Consider the following 21,639-nt stretch of genomic DNA (forward strand, 5'->3'; position numbering starts at 1 on the left):
GTGGGCGAAAATGCCTTGTTGATGCTAGAGGTCAGAGGAGAATGGGCCGACTGATTAAAGCTGATAGAAGAGCAACTTTGACTGAAATAACCACTCGTTACAACCGAGGTATGCAGCAAAGCATTTGTGAATCCACAACACGCACAACCTTGAGGCGGATGGGCTACAACAGCAGAAGACCCCACCGGGTACCACTCATCTCCACTACAAATAGGAAAAAGAGGCTACAATTTGCACGAGCTCACCAAAATTGGACAGTTGAAGACTGGAAAAATGTTGCCTGGTCTGATGAGTCTCGATTTCTGTTGAGACATTCAGATGGTAGAGTCAGAATTTGGCGTAAACAGAATGAGAACATGGATCCATCATGCCTTGTTACCACTGTGCAGGCTGGTGGTGGTGGTGCAATGGTGTGGGGAATGTTTTTTTGGCACACTTTAGGCCCCTTAGTGCCAATTGGGCATCGTTTAAATGCCACGGCCTACCTGAGCATTGTTTCTGACCATGTCCATCCCTTTATGACCACCATGTACCCATCCTCTGATGGCTACTTCCAGCAGGATAATGCACCATGTCACAAAGCTCGAATCATTTCAAATTGGTTTCTTGAACATGACAATGAGTTCACTGTACTAAAATGGCCCCCACAGTCACCAGATCTCAACCCAATAGAGCATCTTTGGGATGTAGTGGAACGGGAGCTTCATGCCCTGGATGTGCATCCCACAAATCTCCATCAACTGCAAGATGCTATCCTATCAATATGGGCCAACATTTCTAAAGAATGCTTTCAGCACCTTGTTGAATCAATGCCACGTAGAATTAAGGCAGTTCTGAAGGCGAAAGGGGGTCAAACACAGTATTAGTATGGTGTTCCTAATAATCCTTTAGGTGAGTGTATATATATATTTGTTATGTGTGATTCATTTTAATCACTCTTTATCTAGTATAACCAACTGTGACATTCACTATGTAGTGAAGCAATTGAGGACAGTATGTGTCTGATAGCGTAATATATACATATTTTAAAGGTGCTGTATGTAGGTTCCAGCGGCCTCTAGCGGTGATGTTTCAGATTGCAACAAGAGCACTCGTGCTCGTGTGCATGCTCGAACTCAAGAGCGCGCACTCACTACATGCTTTGAAGTAATGTTAGCTTACCTGTCCAAAAGGATGAAAGCCAACTCAGGGTCTGTTTCTATACCTAAAACAAAGCGGAGGTCTCTCCATAAATCAAACGCTCTGCCGATGTTGATCCGTGTTTTCGTCCTGAGTCGATCCGATTGACGTTTGCCTGACGAGCTTCAGCAGATAAAATTTGTTTTAGTTTTTTATATTTTTTGGGAGTTTGTGTTGGAGTCTGTATTGTGCTGGAGGCAGGTCGTTTTTGGGTGTTATCAGACTCCATGTCGTTAGCTGCAGTGCCGTCGCATAGACTGTATATAAAAAGGAGAGAGGCTCGGGAGCGCGCATGCACGTCACATCCGATGGATTTCGCAGAAAATCCGACCCGGAGACTTCACATAGAAATAGGAATACTGGCCTTCAGAGGTAATAGCAAAACACGACAAGTGGATCATTGTAATGTGTGATTACAACCCCTTCACACACAGGCAATAAAAAAAAGGATTCATTTTAGAAGAAAAGTTACATATAGCACCTTTAAACTTATTTTAGTGTTTATATAATATTCTAGTATTTATTAATATTTTGAAATATTCCGTTTTCATTTTAATTTTAGTTCAAGCTTTGTTTTGTGCTTTTGTCATATTTTATTAGTTTTAGTTCCATTTCTATTTAGTTTTTATTTATGTTTATTTCACTTTAAGTTTTAGTAATTTTAGTACCTCAACTAAAACTTATTTTATTTCTGTTATTTTATTTCTCATCATTTATAATTTTCATTAAATTGTCATCCAATATTTGTATTTTGTATATATATTTTTTTAAGCGTTTTTTAAACAACCAAAAAAAAAAAAAAAAAAAAAAAAAAACTTTAATAGTTAAAGGAACACTCCACCGTTTTTTGAAATAGGGCTTATTCACCGTCTTTCCTTTATTTTAGATAGGTGGGCAAACGCATGTTTGTCTCAGTGCATGCATTATTTTAGTTTGGCAGCGCCGCCGATAGCTTAGCTTAGCATAATGAATGGAATCCTTTGCTGCCAGCTAGCATGTCGTGAGCAAAAAAGTGATAACAAATAAATAAAATAAAAACCTTATTACTTCTTGTGGCCTGCGTATTCACAACGAGTACAAATAGCAATGCAGATTAAGACTAGGCGATTTCCTAGGCAGATACTGACATGGGGTGATATTGTGGTGAAGCACAGGCGAAGCACTGCTACTTGGGCGCAATCCCCCAACTTGTCTATTTTTCCTACAGTAGACATAGTGAATGGCAATGAACATGGCGGATTTTGTGAGAGACGAAGAAGGGTGACTTCTCAGACAGTCAAGATCCAGAACCATACCTCTATGAACCAGAGTTTTCAGAAGATGAGCTGCGTGCTTTGGAAATAGAAATACAGGAGGAGGAGGTTGCGATCGCTCAACAGCCTGAGGACGTGAGGATGAGAGCCAACACGAATTGGTGGGGTGAGTGTGGGGGAATATGCCAACCTATGCCGACTGAAATAGAGTGTCTGTGCTGTGGCGAGTGGGACAAGTTACTGCCATTGATGACCAGGCTCAACGTGGGGGGATTTCAGGTGTTGCGTGATATCTCTGCACCCAAGTAGCAGTGCTTCGCCTAAGCTTAACCCCAATATAGTCCCATGTCAATATCTGCCTAGGAAATCGCCTAGTCTTAATCTGCATTGCTATTTGTACTCGTTGTGAATACGCAGGCCACAAGAAGTCATTTCTTTTTGATTACTCACAACAAGCTAGCTGGCAACAAAGGATTCCATTCATTATGCTAAGCTAAGCTAGCGGCTCCGTTGCCAAACTAAACAATGCATGCACTGAGACAGAAATGCGTTTGCCCACCAATCTAAATGTAGGGAAGATGGTGAATAATCCCTATTTAAAAAAACGGTGGAGTGTTCCTTTAATGATTTGGGTAACAATAACAAAACTGTACCGTATATATATTTTTAGTGTACTTGTCAGGGTTCTGCCCTGGCAGCTTTGTCTGTGTTGTCTTTGTTTCATGTCTCTATGTTTGTGTTGTGCTTGAACATATGGCTCTGTCTTTGTTTGTGTTGGCAATGTGCTCCTCTGTTCCTGCCTCATTGTTTCCCTGTACCACGCCCCCTTGGCTAGTTGAGTCCTCGTTTGCCTGAGTGTTGTCACCTGTTCCTCATGTTCTCTGCTCCCTTGTTAAGTCCTCGTTTGCCTGAGTGTGTTCACCTGTTTCTTGTCTGAATGTGCTCACCTGGGGCCAGTTGCACCAGCTGTGTGTAAGTTACAACTTAGCCTAGTTTTGACGTAAATGGACACTAAATTACGACTTACGCACTTCTAAATATTTTTGCGTTGCACCATTAAACTTAGTTGAAGCGTAACTCTACGTATAAACTAAATATTTACGGCAGCCTCCGATCAGGAGTAACGGTTGGAATAAAATATCAGACAGATTAAACTGCATCAATAAGCTCTTCTTTTACCTGATATTCAATTCTTTAGACATATATGATAATGCTGACATTTACACTCGCTTAAACTTTAAGAGAGAGAGAACATTATGTGAAAAGATTACCTTGTTAGCGGCCATCTTTAACACAAACCCATCCTAAACAGCACGACGCTGTGTGCATCGGTCCATGTTGTGCATGTCAAATATCATTGTTTTTTTGTATCAATATTTATTTATTGATCCTTATTAATTTAATTTCAAATACAGTTTCTGAATGTTATTTACATATAAAAACACTTATGCTATTCATGATCAAGTATAGTATTTAATGGAAACTTATTTTTTACCTTTAGTAACGTGAGGCAAAAGAATGAAGGATAAACTGAAATTCACGGCATTTCAACACAACATCTGCTCACGCATTTGAAGGCTGCTATTGGATCATCGAGGCTAAACGTCATATTATGCGACTACGCATTACTTTACAGAGAGCTTACGACCTACTAGCTACGTTCTGCCTTACGAACAAATGGTGCAACGGAATAAAGTACAGAGTAAGATACAAACTAGCTAGTAGTTACTAAGCCTCTAGTGTGGATTTAACGTTCCAATTTAAGAAAGAACTTACGAACGGCTGGTGCAACCCTACCCTGTTCCTCTTGTTCTCAGCTCCCTTTATATGTGTTCTCTTGCCCTCATGTTTAGCCAGTTTGTTATGATTGAGTGTGTTGTGCTACCTGTTACTTATTGCTCATGGTTCCAGTTGTGGATAGTGGATACCTTGTCTTGTGTTTGTTGTGTTCCCTGTTTGTTCCAGTCCTGCAAGCTGGCTGCTTCCTCTCTCTACCAAGCAGCAAGACCGTTGCAGTGACTGATCATGCCCTGCGAGTCCATCTACGTGTGCTGTATTATCCTGTCTGACTCTTGCTGCCTCCGTCGGCCTTGTGCTGCACATCTACCTCAGAACACCAGTGTGTTCACCTTGGGCTGGTATCAACTGCCACCCTCTCAGCTTGCCTGTCATTGTGCTTTGTTCCCTGCCTACTGTTTGGACTGTTATCACCTCCTCACCCAACATCTCGTCTTGTCAACTGTCTTTCAACAAAACCCGTTAACACTCATTCTGCGCTTGAGTTCTCTCTCATAGATCCGTAACAGTACTATGATTTTAATCCTAAATAAGGCCTGGTTTCACAGACAGGGCTTAGATCAAGCCAGGATTAGGCCGTTTTTCAATTAGGGCATTTAAGTAGCTTTTATAAATGTGCCTTAGAAAAAAATCCCCCCCAAAAATCAACAACATTACTCGTGTGAATCTTGAGACAAAACAATGACAGTGACATATTTTAAGATATGTCAGTGCTATTTGCTTTCAGTTAAAACAGCTCAAACATGCAGTTAGTAAAACTGCATATATTGTCATGATTCTGCCTTCTTGTCTCTGATTTTCCCTGGTCTTGAGGCAGGATCATGACAGGCCCATGTTTTGTGTGTAAGCACATGGCCATTTGTTTGGCTGTGTGCTTGCGTTGTCTCGTCATGTAACCCCGCCCCCTTGTTATCTCATCTTGTTATCATTATTGTATCATCGCCGTCACCTGTTTCCCTCATTAGTTTCTCCCTATTTAATCCCCTTGTGTTTGCTGTCCTGTGCCGGTTCATTGCCAATCTTTATGTGAAGATTCATTTGTGAGTAACCTGTTGAGAAGTCTTGTGAAGTGTTTTGATCCTGTCTTAGCTGTTAGTTTATTGTTCAGTTTTCTGTCAGTCTTAGTCTAGTCTTGTTTGTCAATCCTGTCTTGTTTTGCCCCCTCGTGGGTTTTGTTTTCCCTGTTTTTTCTGTAATAAACCCTAGAGATGTCTGCAAATGGTCTGCGATTGGGTTCTCTCCTTCTAAACCATAACATATATATAAAAATACAGTCCTTTATTGTTAGTTCACAGTGCATTAACTAATGTGAAGAAATAAAAAAATATATTTTACTAATGTATTATTGAAATTGACATTACCTAAGATTCATACATGTTGTAGAAGTATTGTTCATTCTTAGTTAATGTTAACTGAAGTAGTTAACTAATGTAACCTTATTGTAAAGTGTTACCCAAATCTCTAACTTAGTTTGGCCCAAAACAATTAAGCATGATGGATAGTTTATATAAGCAACCAGCAATGGATATAAAAAATATAAAAAAAATAAAAATAATCTTTGAAACAATGAAAGAATAGACCTAGTTTAAATAATGAGTTATATTGGGAGTATGAGGAATGCAATAAACTTAGGCCCTGTTTACACGAGAACGCACCCGGGGGAATTCAGATGAGCCTTTCGTTTAGACGGCGACAGCGTTTTTGGGGCTTAAAAACGCAAAAAAGTAAAACCACCCTCCAGAGTGGAAATCTTAAAAACGCTCCACAGTCGCGTTCCCGTCTAAAGGGTAAAAACGCTAAAGTCTGCTAGACTGCTAGGTTGTATGCAGGCACGCAGACTTGGTGTTGTTGTGTGGCAGTGCTTCACATTGCCACCCAGCCACCTGGAGTGCATACTACATCGAATTCCACACACTTTTGCGTCACCATATGCACGCAGATTTCCCCCCCATAACGCTTGTCTAAACGCAGAATAAAAAGTGATAACGCAACGCCACTTTTGCGTTTTCTATTCAGATCGTTTCCGTGTAAACATAGCCTTAGTTTGAGCTAGTCCATCATTGAAAGAAAGTTTCCCTCGTAATCGAGATAAAGCAAAAATCCGTTCACGTAGAGAAATGCAAAAAAGAGAGAGAAAAAAAGAATCCACCATAATCCATCAAAAAAACACAAAGAAAGAAGTTGATCTTAATCCTTGTATGTCAAATTCAACAGGATTCACAAGCGAAGCCAACAAAGACCATGAACAGGAATCCACTTGATCTCTAATTCCAAGAATTACACAGTAAGAAGTCCATAAACATGTCTTACGCAGTCCTTCTATAAACATTAGCAAAATAGCATGATAGTAAACACAAATGCAATAGTTATGAAAACACATAAAATAACAGAAAGCAAACATGGAATTACACTGTACAAAAAAAACACAAATAAATATCCTACTTTGATTGAGCAGGAAACTAAAAGTTTCTCAATCAGGACATCTTGAATTAAGTCGATGCAGCAGGCAAGCCATGCTTTCCTTTGTCCAAACAAATTTGTCTTCCTCTGCTATGTACCAACTTTACACTTGAGTATACTAGCAACCCCTTTTGCTGTGTAGTAAAAAAAAACAAAAAAAAACATGATAACAGAATTGAGTCTGTTACATCACCACTCCCCAATAAATACATAAATAATAATAATAATAATAATAAATTATAAAGAAAGAACTGTGTATTCAAGAAATAAAGGTCAAATGAAAACACATTTAGAAGTAGCCAATTTACATTCAATGATGACTACCCCCACTCTTCAGTTTGTACTGTTTGTATTGAAGCTCCTGCAAGGTCAAGTTTCTAAGGCTCATCAGGTAAGTGTTTGTGTGAAAGCAAAGCCTAATCCTTCCTTTGAAAACAAGAAGGTCACGTATCTGCAAAACCACAGACAACGACACTCTTGCTCTCTATTTCTCTTTGTTTCTTTCTAATGGTCTCTTGGTCTTTATTGTACACACTCACAGCCACTCTCCAACACATATCCATCCAGGAGTGTGTCTATACCCCCGAGACACAAAATGGAGAGCTATTAAATATTGATATTGAATATTGTGAGGCTGCTGGGTACGCCCCCTCTCCAACCACTTATTTTTTCACAAGATGGCACAGTTTATACCCATAAGAGTGTAAGAGAAAAAGAGAACCAGAGGTACATGCATGCACCGAATCTAAAAATAAAGTAGTTATCTTTGCAATGGTGACAAATGATCTTTGAAATTGGAGGATCATTAGCTACGGAAGTCTGCTCTGATACTCATTAAGGCACATTCATGGAGGTCTTGGTACAAAGTTCCACAAGGTCTCCAAAGTAGCCCCCTCGGCCTTTTATCATAAGAATAAAAAATCTTGTTTTGAGTAACCAAAACAAACCAGAAATAAAACTTTTCTAATAATTTATTCACCCTCATGTTGCTACAAATACAAATGTTATTTGCACAAATAACACAAAACTTTACACAAAGGAGAACATTTAAAAAGCTCTTTTTCACACAACATCTGTTTAGTGTTCACTGTTAATAGTGTCCTCTACCAAAGCTCTAAAATCTCATTTATCATTGTGTTCAAATCCAAATACATATACATATACATATACATATATGTGTGTGTGTATATATATATATATAAGGGCTGGGGGAATTAACGCGTTAATCTTTGCGATTAATTTAAGATGTTTAACGCAATTAACGCAGCACTTTTTTGATTTCCTGTTGCGGCTGCTATTGAAAAGGCCAAAAATATGCCGTCCCGCCCCTCCGTGTTCGGCGATCAGGTTTCATTTTCGCGCAGCTTTCATGAGCGGGTCTTTTCCACTCCGTGTGTGTGCTGCGCTCTCCGTTCCGTGTGTGTGTGTGTGTGTGTGTGTGTGTGTGTGTGTGTGACGGCGCGCTGCGCTCTCTGCTCAATGTTCCGCTCCGTGTTTGCGCTGCGCGTTCTGCTCTGTCGTTAACGGCACAAACGCTCCAATCATGTACCGATCACGCACTGGAAAAGCAAAGTCCGCTCAAATAACGTGAAATTTCTCAGTAGTAGACTTCTGTTTGCTGAGCTGATAGTCATGCTGGGCAACAATGGTAAAATGACCTGCTCTTATCACATGCTCTGGTAATAATAGCTTTGTAGGACTATATTTTATTTTGATAATTAGTAAAAAATTTAAATAAAAATAAAAATCTGTTAAATTGATTATGTTGATTGATATTGAAAAAGAATAATATATTGATACACTGATGTTTAATATTATTTTAATATAGGGCTATTTTCTGTTCCTTTTTTTCCCTGTGTTTAATTTATTTAGGTGAATCTAAATTTAAATAGTGATGATTACAAGCTTGGGGGAAATGCAATTAATTGCAATTATTTACAGCAAATTGTGCAATTAATTAGATACATTTTTTTTATCGATTCCCAGCCCTTTATATATATATAATTTTTTATAACACTTTATTTGACAGTGTCTTTGTTATGTGTTACATGTACTTACCGTAGTAATAACAGTAAATTATGCATAATTACATGCAATTAACCCTCAACCAAAACCTAACCCTATAGTAAGTACATGTAGTTAATTATAATTACTCAGTACTTAAATACATAAATACACTGTAACAAATGACACCTTAAAATAAAGTGTAACCAACAATTTTTTTGAATGTTGAAAAAAGTCTCAAGCTCACCAACGCTGCATTTATGTGAGCAAAAACACCGTAAAACAGTAATATTGCGAAATAGTGTTACAAATTTAAAGTAACTAATAAATTTTTTTTCTGGATTCTTTTGTGAATAGAACATTCAACTAAATCTTTTGTAACATTATGCATGTCTTTACTGTCACTTTTCACAGATTTAATGCATTAAGTTTGGAATAACCTGCATGGACGATGACCCAGTTTTCAACTGTTCTTTTAAGACAGACATAACAAACAATTCAATTCTGAAATCTTTTCTGACATTAATCCTGAGGCAGTTTATATACTTTGTCACTTTATGTTGTTTTAAAAAAACAAAAAAAAAAGATGATAGTCAACTAGTGGGCGTTGTTAGCTCTTTTTTTCCCCACAGACATCAGCAAGAATATGCAAGTTTTATTTTTAAGAGACAGAATATTGTCATCACTTTATTTCAAAGTTTTCTTTAAGTCTATTATCTGTCAAGCTGTAAATCGAATTCCTATAATGACGCTCCTCAGAAATGAACATTTAAAATGATGGAAATGAATAAGTTGTAGGTTATTGTGTTATGTAGGTTATTATTATTATATAGCTTGATATGATATACTGATATGACAGCTCTATCAAAACAACATGGCCTGACTGGTTTGGAAGTGACTCATTATTGGAGTAATAATGTGGAGGTGCAGTAACATTTCACTGTAGCTGTTCTGTAAGAAACATAGCAACAGTTCTCAAGTGTTGCCTAGCATTTGGCCCCCTTGAATAACATCGTCAGCTCGTCTCAGAGCGAGTTGCCGGGTGATTCTTGCAACCATGTGCCTGCAGTTTTAACGATGCCACCTCTGTCTGATTCATGAAGGTCATTATGAGGGTTGACTTCCTCTAACTCGCACAAGGGCAGTGCACCTGCTGTGCATGAAACATGCTTGTGGCAGAACCAAAGTCACTGAAAGTAATTAATGAGCGTGAATAAACTTAATATGTAAATGCTATGAGTGAGCTACATGTGAATACCAAATATAGTGTGCTTGCCTATCCAATGCTATATATAAAGTATGCCTATACCAAGGGCACTACAAAGTATTTGGATTTGTAATATTTGGATATGTAATATTAACTAGTGGTTGAGACTGCAGTCCAAATTCAAAATATTGGAGAGAGTTAATAATAATAATTAGTAACACTTACATAGCACTTTTCTCAACACTGAAAGCGCTTTACATGGAAGGGGATTACAAATCCAGCCGGATGATGCAACCGCAGCCATATTGCGTCAGAATGCCCACCACACACACCAGCTTATTGGTGGAGAGAAGACGATGATTAGGAGGCCATGATGATGGACTGAGGCCAATGGGCAAATTTGGCCAGGATTCTGGGGATACACCCCATCCACAGTTGTTTTCCACACCCCCCCCCCCCCCCGCAGGTTGCCAAATTAAGGACAGACAACAGGAATGGGAGCAATTAACAATGGAAGGCGATGAGGGGATTTGTCAGCATTTTAATATGTCTCTGGTCAAAGAGCTTTTAATATGGATGCTGAGTTTTTTTAGGTCGGTAGAATCTGTGATCTCTGACCCAGTTTTTTTTTTTTTGCTTTCTAGTTTTCTATTGCTGCAATACACTGTGTTTGAAATAATATTGGATAAATTGGCAGTGGGCGGGATCACACAGACCAAAACAAAAACAGACATTCCCACATTTCAAAAGCACATTTCAAGGTAGCATAACTGGCAGTAACATTGTTTTTCAAAGAAACAAGTATGTGAACTTATCATGTTTACTAAAATATCTGCAAAAAAATGTTTTTTAATGTTTTAGTACAGTAATATATATATTACTATATAAAAAAATACATCCCCAAGTCAAAAATTTAAAGTGACCGATAACATCAAAATTTTTCAATTAGTCTGACGTATTATTTCTCATTGAGCCAATGCTAACAGACTATTGCAACAAGAATTTCACTTGGGCCAATTGAAAAATGTAGATGTTATCGGTCACTTGAAATTTTTGATTTGGGAGGGTTAGAAATTTTTTACAGTGTGTGTGAATTAAACCTTAAATATTCTTGCATTAATATATCTTAGAAACATATTTGATGTATTTTTGAATAGAGTAATAATTACAAAACAATATAAGATCCCCATAACACCGACTTAGATTTAGCAAAGGTGACATATTGAATTCTTCTTTAGAGATTTTTTTTATTTTATTTTTTTGAACTATTGTTTTATCATTTAAACCCCGACAAACTGTTTTACTTGAAAAGTGTGCTTGTGCTGTTTTTATTTACAAAAATGAGAGTTTGTTGTATAAATTTAGAAATTCATGCATTTTAAGTGCGTCTAAATACTTTCTGGGACCACTCTATGAATGTACACAGTGGTTTGCAAGCTAGAAACGGAGCGACCTGTTACCAATCTAATACATTGGAGAAATGAAGGGGACGGTAGGTGCATAAACACGGGTTCCACAATTTCAATAAACCATGGACCATCCCAATAAACAGCTGGGGAGAGCGAGAATATTTTATCTTTTACAAGCAGCCGCCACCTCCTCTGAATGTTAAATCAGACCCATAGCCTCGGCGTCTAATTCAGAATCATAAATCGCATACTATGATCTCCTTCTTAATCAACCTAAGCACAAGCTTCTAATAAAAGATGATAGTGCCACAGTTTTGCAAAGTCAAGGTAAAATATTTTGCCTCTGAAGCAAGTGGGCAGGACACTTTGCATGTCATATAAAAATTTGTACTGCGGTGAAATAAATATTCCACAAACAGTAAAGCCATTCACTTAGTCACAAAGGTACACAGAGTTCTCTATCATTTCCTTCACTGATGCAATAGTAAATTGCCCTGATGCGGTATATATGGCAGAAGCAGCAGCAGAAAAGATTGGAACATATTGTGCCTACAGGAAAAGAGCCAATTTCCCTGCTTGGCACATACGCAAATGAGCATCACCCGCAAGATAAGGAACATAAAAGAAATATACTGACACAAGCGCACTTGTGCACGAAATTATGGCAGACACACACAAGTCATTGTGAGGGAAATCTTTCCTCTGCTCCTTCGCTCTTCTAAACTGCTGTCCTTGGGCTGGTTTGTTGTTAGGGAGATGCTAACTAGTAGCAATACCACTAACTTAACTAAATTTTGTTGTAGCATGACAGCAGCTATTGTCTGAAGGGTGCATCCATGCACTTTACTATGAGGTTGAAACATAAATCCACTGTAGGCGAGTTGTGATGAACCCAAATGTTATTGGCAAAAAACAGAAACTTAACACCTAAATGTAAAGTTGAAAACTAAACATGAACATGGCTTGGCAATAAACAAACATGAACTTGAACAAGACTAAGCAGTTACACAAACAAAGCTAGACAAGGTACAATGGAAACATGAGGGCTATTTATACAAGACTAATGACTAACAAGAAACATCTGTGAACGATAAAGACGATCAACCAATCATAACATGACACATAAAACAAGAGGAGCATCAGACATGGGGCAAATTACAAACGGAAGTGAGCATCCCTATGTCCTACTCCCTTCGAAGGGTAGAGCCCTTGAAGTGGGGACTTTGGAGTGAGCAGGACACTTGAGTGCCATTGTGTGGGCGTTTGTAACACACTTGGCTAAGGGAGCAATGAAAGACAACGTAATTTCCTCATTATCTTCACCTGGAAATGTTCCCATGACAACACAGCATCAGCTGATTAGCTGTTCTTACAACAGAAATGTCTTATTATTACTGTTAACATAGTTGTTGCAAATATTTTTTATTTTTTATTTTGAATATGCGAGTGTATTTCTCTGCTCTAAACTCTAAACTGTCTCATCTTTGGACCCTGCATTACCTAACACATTTCTTACCTATGACATTCTGTTTTTTTATGATTACAATTTTATAAATAACAATTTGTATTGTATTTTTTGTCAAATAAAATGCTGCAAAACCAAACCGTATAAATTTAAAACATGGATGAAAAATATCTTGGTTCTATGATATTCCTTAGAAATAATAATATTGGGTTTTAAGGTGACGTAGTTACACCTTACTACATGAAGTTACTATTGTAATAACAGTAAATTATGCATAATTACAAATAACTAACCCTAACCCAAACCCTAACCATAACTCTATAAGTACATATAAGTATTTTAATTAATATTACTCAGTGCTTATTTGAGGAAGTACAATGTAACTGTCACCTTAAATAAAAGTATAATATACATAAAAACCTATTATTATTCATTTGAGAAGTAGTACACAGTAGAGATATATTTCTGTCGGAAATTCTTAAAGTTAAACCAAGCTTTTTTTTGGACGGTTTGCCGTGAAGATCTTCCAGTTTTAATTTTCCGTTAACAAATTAATACTTTTTTGTCCAAATATCACTTCTATCACAAAATATGGAACCTTTCCGACAATTTGTGTTTTGTCAAGATTAGAAAAGGTTTTGATTATAAAGTACTAAATATAAATGTTGTAATATGAAACATGCACCGCCCACTAGAGGAGGAGCTACTAAAATAATTGAAAGCACCGTTTCCATGGCAACGCAGTATCCAATTTCAAAACAGTTTTCACTGGCTAAATTTTGAGTTTGTAAGCTTTCGAATGACACCAAACTTATGGTGATTACTAAAATGTATGATATTAAAAAAAGGCGATAAAAAAAGAGCCAAGCGGTTAAGGGGTTAAAGTCGCAATGACACGGAATTTGAAGATTATGAGGGTATGTAAAAAAAAAAAAAAAAAAAAATTTAAATAATGCACAGACAACTCATTTAGAATAAATACTGCAATATTTCATTAAAAAATATATTCTTAGGTGACTTCCCAAAACAGGAAGTCACCTAAGCCAAGCTTCAGTAATTACCTCCACAATTCACCAGAGGGGTCTTATATCTGTTGCCTCTTGACAATTTCTAGAGTGGCGGCTGCGCATGATTGATGGTTTATAAAACCTTTTTTACAGTTCTGACATTTCGGTGAAACAAGCAGGGTCTGAACTTTCCATCTGGTGCTACCTGCCTCCTGTCCCCACCCTCCCTCAAAGTCCTCCACCGTCCTTGAGCCCCGGCGTCATGCTTTGATCAGAGCTCTTTAGGGAAAGGGCAGGAACCCACAAGATTAATGCTTTCCCAGGGCATATTACAGCCCGGCGCCAGCTAGCCTAATCACTATCAACAGCGTATTGTTGATGCAGAGTGTGTGCGTGGCTGCTTACCAACACGACTGCCACCAATGTCATATTTGCAGCACTCCCTGCAGGGTACTTAGCAGCACGGCTCCTCGGTGCATTAATGTTCACGAGTCTGACGAAAGAAGGATGAAAGCAGAGGAAGGGAAGTTCTATCGCTCCACCTCATCGTGCATTGCTCCTCTGTAATTGAAGTAGTGCGACATGTACATTATGCCCGAAATTAAGCGAGTGATGAAACCGCAGAGGTTTTCAGACACATGTACTTTAGATCCTCTTCCCAGTAATTAAGTAATTACACTCTTTGTTCTTTGTTTATAAAGCTAATAACTGATTTACATAGAAATTATAATGATTTACGGGGTGCCAAACAAAAGACGTAACACTAATTCTTTAGTGCTGGGATGCAAAAAACACACACACACACACACACAAAAAAAAAAAGCTTACAAAGCTGTAAAAAAGAAAACGCACAAAAAAGAAAAAAGTTTTTCCGAGGTCTATTCATCTACAGTGTGTTGGCGTGCAACCTCCTGCTTCTCACAAATTGTGCTTCTTCATAAATGTTAACAAATCTAACATTTACTTTAATTAACAATTTAATTGAGACTACAGCTGTTTAGCTGTGCATTTAATGAATGAGCACTGTGCCACTGTTCGTCCGACTGTTTGTACTGTACTGTATTTCATTTTATTTTTCTAAACTGTATTAATTATTCTTATTTATTTTTATTATTTTTATTTCTTCTATTTAAAGCACTTTGAATTGCCATTGTGTATGAAATATGCTATATAAATACACTTGCCTTGCCTTGCCTACAGGATGGTTTCAAACTGATTTTTGGTCAATCTATTGCATCGTCACTAAAGCCACACAACGTTGAAAACTAAACATTTTGCAATGCACATGCACTAAATGTATTAGCTATCTGTTTGTGTGTGTGCGTGTGCGTGCGTGCGTGCGTGTATGCGAGTGTGTGGGTCGCTAGTTAATACACACACAACAAAAAATGTCAGAATAAAACTAAAACTAAAACAATTTCTTTAGGAACTGTTTTACAGTTGATGCACACAGGCTAAATTACATTGAGCAGCGTGTAAGAGAGGGCAGAATTATTTCCTGAGTGTGTCTCTGCCTACGTTCCTCCCCCTGCCCTTGTTTAAGGTTACCGCTGCTAATTTGCACCTGCGCAGGAGTTATAAACCAATTACATGGCTGAGTGCTGTGGAAGACCAGTAGGTGCTAACCCTTGAACAAGGGTCAATACTCTGTCTATTTACCAGCCATAGTGGATATTAGACTTTAGAGATATTAGGCTAAAGTATTAGGAGAGTGCAATTACTTCAACTCAATTTTCCATTCAGACAAATGACCTCTTTTGTCGTTTATTTTTCTCTTAAAAAGATGTGATTAGATGTTCTGATACATACATCCAACAATTTCATCTCTTACATAGCCCACAAGCCATTTCCACTGACCCTTTTTTCCTAGCTGGATATTTATTATTAGCATAAACTATTTCCTGTAGATAATTGGCATGAGTCTGCAATGAGTTACACAGCCTTGATTTTCTCATAATCCTATTTTCAGATATCAAAAGCAGATCATTCTAGGTGATGCTTCCTACCAGCCAAAAATGATCAAAAACAACTGTTTGTGTAGGCCTACATTGATTTAATTTCAATGAACACTCTGAAACATCTGTGATAAAAGGGAATTATATTTTAGGTCAAATTATAGCACCTGCAAAATCTGAACATTATATACACCAAATAATCTGTCAATCACAGTTTCTGCAAAAATATATAAGCAGAACAACAGATAATAATCAGAAATATTTATTGAACCCCAAATCAGCATATTAGAATGATTTCTGAAGGATCCTGTGACACTGAAGACTGTAATGATGATGAAAATTCAGCTTTGCCAGCACAGGAGCAAGATACACTTTGAAATATATTAAAATAAGTCAGTTATTTTTTAAATGTAATAATATTTAACAATATTTCTGTTTTACTGTATTTTTTTTATCAAATCAATGCATTTGGACACTTAAGACAATTTAAAATGTCTGGAGCCCCTAAAGGGACATGGTGATGAAATAAATATGGGAAGGGAGAAAAAGATCATTTTCAAAGCTTTTGTGTTCTCTCGCAAAACTCTTTGCGTTCTCGAATATTTTTCATAATAAAAAGTCATAAAAATAATGCAAAAGCACATTATATCAAACAAAGTGTTGTAGTATGACCAGTAGGAGACCATGGATGTGCAAACTGAATTTGGTGACACAGTGCGTAACATTGAGAAGTTAATGACTTTTTTTGTAGTGACGCTTTTCGGCATCTCATAGACTTCTCATATAGATCAATTTATATGATTAAAATGAGGTCGTAATTAGTTTTCTATGTTACTATGATTGGAAAGATGTGTCATTTGTGTTTTAACAATGTTTGTTATGCTTCCCAATGATCCGGGAAGTTGAAATCTGTGAATATAATGCCAACTAAGCACTGGCCGTATTTCTTTATAGCCTACTTAAGTCCAAGTTCAAACTCTATGAACCGCTCTATTGTTAACATACGGAGCAACCTGAAACACTGCCAGCGGGACATGAAACAGGAAGTGTTTGTCCGAGCTCACAACAAGTTTTAAGAGAGAACGCAAAGGTTTTGCGAGAGAACACAAATGTTTTGAGAGAGAACGCAAAAGTTTTGCGAGAGAACGCAAATGTTTTGAGAGAGAACGCAAATGTTTTGCAAGAGAACGCAAAAGCTTTGAATTTTTTCCCCCTCCCATCCCATACTTTTTCCACCACCATGACCCTTTAGGGGGTCTGTAAAATGTATAAATTGAATTGCTATATAACAAAACATCAAACAAACGATGCAAAACCCTTTCTAACAAACTTTAATTTTCTTTTTCATTTCTGTGGAAGTATAAAGTCAGTTCCTCTTAAATTCGCACAAGCAACTTAAAAAAAAAAAAAAAAAAGTATAGCCTTAATTGAGTGTCTTTATTTTGAACCGAAACCACTTGGTTAGATATTTTGTCCATTATTCAGTCTATTTTGTGTATAATAAAATGCAATGAAATAATTTTTTAAACATTGTTTCAGAGTCTAACTTTTCAGGACCCCTTTATTTGTCATCCTCTCAATAAAAACGCTGCAATATCTTCACTTCCTCTCTATCCTGGAGTGAAGTATCAGGTAAGTGCAAAGGACATCCTTCCAGCGGCCATTAAAATGAGCAGGGAGGAAAAAAAACATATTACTTTTTACTGTCATTTTGTACACATCAATGCTTGAATTATCCCCAGACAGCATTTAATGTCAGATATCCAAGTCAAACCCATAAAACCATGTTCTAACATGACATGTTTTAAAAGTTAAAGGCCCATGTAACAGCTTTCCACAAGGAGCTGCCAAGCCTGAGTGGAGAGCTTTAACCCCTTTCATTTGCCAAAGAGCAACACACCAAAAAGAGCAATAGATCGCGGAACAGCGCTAAACAGTTAGCCCAAGTGCAGCACAAGTGATTGAGCATGCCATTTTTGGCAGAGCCAGGGTTTGATACGTGGCCTACAAGGACAATGACTGAAAGAAAGGCTGAACAAGAGAGCGGCCAAGGATGAGAGGCATGTATTCAGCCCCCCTCTTCCCATACTATAATCTCCAACTGTGATGGAGTGAATTAAATTTAGATTAGACCTCATGCTTGACCTAGTCACTTTCAAGTCATAAAAAGAGATTGTGGTGACCCGATAAGGGATGGAGAGAGTAGGAGGGGTGATGTGGACAGCAGAGGAAGAGAGAAAAAAGGGCTTTCAAAAAGAGAAGGATGGCGCCGTCTCTCAACTCAATCACCCCATCAACTGCATCAAGCCAGGATTACACACTGTAATCATGGCCAAGATGCTATAAGGCCTAACACAAATAATTAAATCACTTATGTACTGTATTCATAAACTGTGTATCACCAACTGTCTTCCGTTTCTTTGCACAGTATTCATTTGATTTTCCAGCTGACATATTAAGAATTCATTGGGCCATTGAACTGCATGTTACATGAGCATGTTACAGACACTTCACTTCACTAATGGTGTTGATAACCGCACAAATAACTCATCAAACTGATATGAGGTGCAGATAAAATAACACTGCCATGTTTCAGATACTGCTTTAGGCTGGGTTTCCCGATAACATTTCAAATCCTGCATTAATGACCATCTTAATTACATTACATCGGAGGAACGTGCATTCAAAAGTGCCATGTAGATTGCATGTTATAGGACTTAAATGCATAAGATTACAGGAGCTCTAACGCCCTACAGTGCTGAACTAAAACACCAAATTAACCCAAACCCCTAAAACTGTAGTTTATTGAACCCTAAAATGCTCAAAAATCAGTGCAAAAATGTTGAAAAATATGAAAATACAAATAGCTTATCTTTTCGAAGGATTAAATATATCTATTTATTTATGTACTTACTTATTTTCTGTACACTGCCATTCAAAAGTTTTAATTTTATTTATTTTTTAAGAAGTTTGGGTAACACTAGAATAATGGTCCATCATTAATAAGTAACTATGCAGAAAGTAATGCAGGACTAATGAGTAGTACTACATTAACACTTCAGTTACTACTATTATATAATATGGAAACATGCTTAACTAATCAGTAATTAATATTGAATTCAGGACTAAGATAGTTCCTTATTAGGTAATCAATAATTCCTTAATTAGATTGGCATCAACAACTAATAGGTAATTATGACAAATTATAAAGAATTACTAATTAATTACTAATCACAACATTAACGTGTCTGAGACGTTAGCAAGTGTCTTTCTTTACTCTCAGCGTGGTCATAATAATGGCATAACCACTAATAAGGTCATAACTAGTGATAATGGTCCAGATCACTAGTAGTTCTTGAAGATTGTCTTGAAGAATCAGTGACGCATTTGATGACTATATTCAGAGTAAAAATTATGACTGATTACGTCTCAGACACACGATAATGTTCTTAATAATTTGTCAGTTAGTAAATAGTTATTAATGAGGCTAATCTCATTAAGTAATCATTGATTACCTAATAAGGAACTATCTCCTAAATTTGATATTACTTACTGATTAGTTAAGCTTGTTTCTATTTTAGTAAATAGTAGAAGCTGAAGTGTTAATGTAGTAATACTCATTAGTCCTGCATTACTTCCTGCATAGTCACTTATTAATGACAGACCATTATTCTAAAGTGTTACTGACTTTTGCTATGCTCACCAAGACTGACCAAGCTAAATTCCTCTCAAGTTTTCATGAGAAATGATGCATCAGACAGCTTGAAACAGACCTTGTGTTTGACGCGTTGCCCTTCAATTAAGTGCATATTCCGATGTATTACACCAGGAGCTGTGACCCTCAACCCTGCACAGCATTTAAAAAGCAGCGTGCCAGAAGAGGAGGTGATGCATAATGTGCGTAAAAAGCCAGTGGGTTAAGATAAGCAGTCTTCTTTCAGGAGAGGAAAATGGTTACAAATAAAATAAAATTTAAAAAATAAAAAGCCCGACACAATGCCAAAAGCTGTTTCTATCTGACCTCTTTAGCAAGCTCTTAAAGCACAACAAATAGCATTGTCACATATTTAGGTGTGAAACCCTGAATAGTAAAGTAGGCCACGCACAGGTGTTAGGGAAAGATAAGCCCTGTCCTTTTCCTGAATTTTAAGGGATCCTGCTCAAAATATGCGAAGAGACACATTTCCCCACACAGAGACTGTCAATCATCTCGGTCCCCCTGCTCAAATGGAAAGTTTGCATGGGGCTGAAGTTTCAAAGCTGTTTTTTCTCAAGACCTAAATGAAGAATAAAGATATCTGACAGCCAGCAGATTAGAGTCAGAGGTCACCTGTGATAACTGTAGGACCTGACATTTTCATCCCTGCATCTTTCTTACACGGCTTTCTGGAATGTGACATTCAGCAGCACTATATTTCAGATATTTAGAACGCGTCACATACGGCCATTATAAATATGGATATGTTTCTTACAAAAATGCATCGCTTTACTTCAGAAGGCCTTTACTAACCCCCCGGAGCCATATGGATTACTTTTATGATGGATGAATGCGCTTTTTTGGGCTTCAAAATCTAAGTTACTATTCACTCCCATTATAAAGCTTGGAAGAGCCAGGATATTTGTAATATACAGTAATTCTGATTGTGTTTGGCTGAAAGAAGAAAGTCATATACTCCTAGGATGGCTTGAGGATATGTCAATTTTGGGATAATTTTCATTTTTGGGTGAACTAACCCTTTAATGAATAATGTATTATAGTTATTAGTCATTGCTTATAGTGTTAATATGTTTACCTTCATGTCGTCTATAGTCTTCAGCACAAAAACATCAACATAACAGAAACTCTTCTTATTGTCAAACATTACAGTATTAAACACTAACAGATCTTTCCCTTCACTAAAAAACAAATAAAATAAAACTTTATTTCAACATTTATTCCCCTTACCCAGTCCTATGTAGAGCATGCTGGGAACTAGAAATCCACTGCCCAATTTTCAAAGATATAAAGATAATTTAATTGTCAATTTAACTTCATTTTTAACAAAAATTGATTAACACAGATATTTGAGTTTAAGTTACACACAATATTAAGTTACTGTCATGATCAACATTACCACGTCAACTGAACTTGTAATTTAAAAAGTTTAATTTAATCAATAAATTAGAATTATTAACTTGTAACCATGCATTTAAGTAAGTTGTGGCAAAAGGTCTCCTGAATTAGTAGAGTGTGGCGTCGCCAATCAGGATTGGTCAGTTGTCCGCTGAATGGCTACCAGTTACTCTGTTGCTGGCCGTGCTATTGGAGCAAAGTAAACACAACTTCATAATAATAAAAAAACACCTGATCATCCTCCATAATGCGGTCGTTATTTACATCTCATACCATCTGCAGACTATTGAGATACCAAGGCAACGACTGACACATTTGTATTACATGCCAACGGTTGGCCCAATGGTGGAAAAGCGGCTTATGGTCCCATGAAGAACCTTTAACATCCATGGAACCTTTCCATTGCACAATTTAAAAAATAAATAAAAAATAACATAAAAGGGTTCTTTAGATTATTAAAGTGTTCCTCACACTAAGAACTAAGGTTCTTATAAAAACTGTCCACCAAAAGGGTCTTTGGGGAACCCATAATGGTTCTTCTATGGCATCACTGCGAAAACCCTGTTTAGAAACTTTGAGTGCATTGTGAAGTGAAGTAAATTGAAGTGTGAAGTGAAGTAAAAAACAAAAAAACATCCTTGTGGTAGTTGTAGTCTAAACCAACTTTTCTAAATCTAAAGCCCCCAGTGAACCGTGTTGGCCTACAAATTGGCACCATGAATGAACAGCTCTGCTGAATTTGAGTGCTGGTGGCGTCATTTAAATTCTCATAAATGAATTAGACTTTTTG

At 37.2% G+C, this 21,639-nt stretch overlaps 1 protein-coding gene across 4 annotated transcripts in view; it reads right to left on the reverse strand.

Moving 5' to 3' along the window:
- Positions 1-21,639, reverse strand: part of naaladl2 (N-acetylated alpha-linked acidic dipeptidase like 2) — a 317,992-nt gene that overhangs the window by 282,502 nt on the left and 13,851 nt on the right. The window contains exon 1 of one of the 4 annotated variants that reach the window (XM_082156239.1): positions 6,672-6,691. The exons of the other annotated variants lie outside the window; for them this stretch is intronic. The gene's annotated coding sequence lies outside the window, so the exon portion shown is untranslated. Of the gene's footprint in view, positions 1-6,671; positions 6,692-21,639 lie in introns of those variants that run through there. 4 annotated transcript variants of the gene reach the window in all.

Source organism: Leuciscus leuciscus (assembly GCF_965113295.1).
Source record: "Leuciscus leuciscus genome assembly, chromosome: 23".
NCBI classification, from domain to species: domain Eukaryota; kingdom Metazoa; phylum Chordata; class Actinopteri; order Cypriniformes; family Leuciscidae; genus Leuciscus; species Leuciscus leuciscus.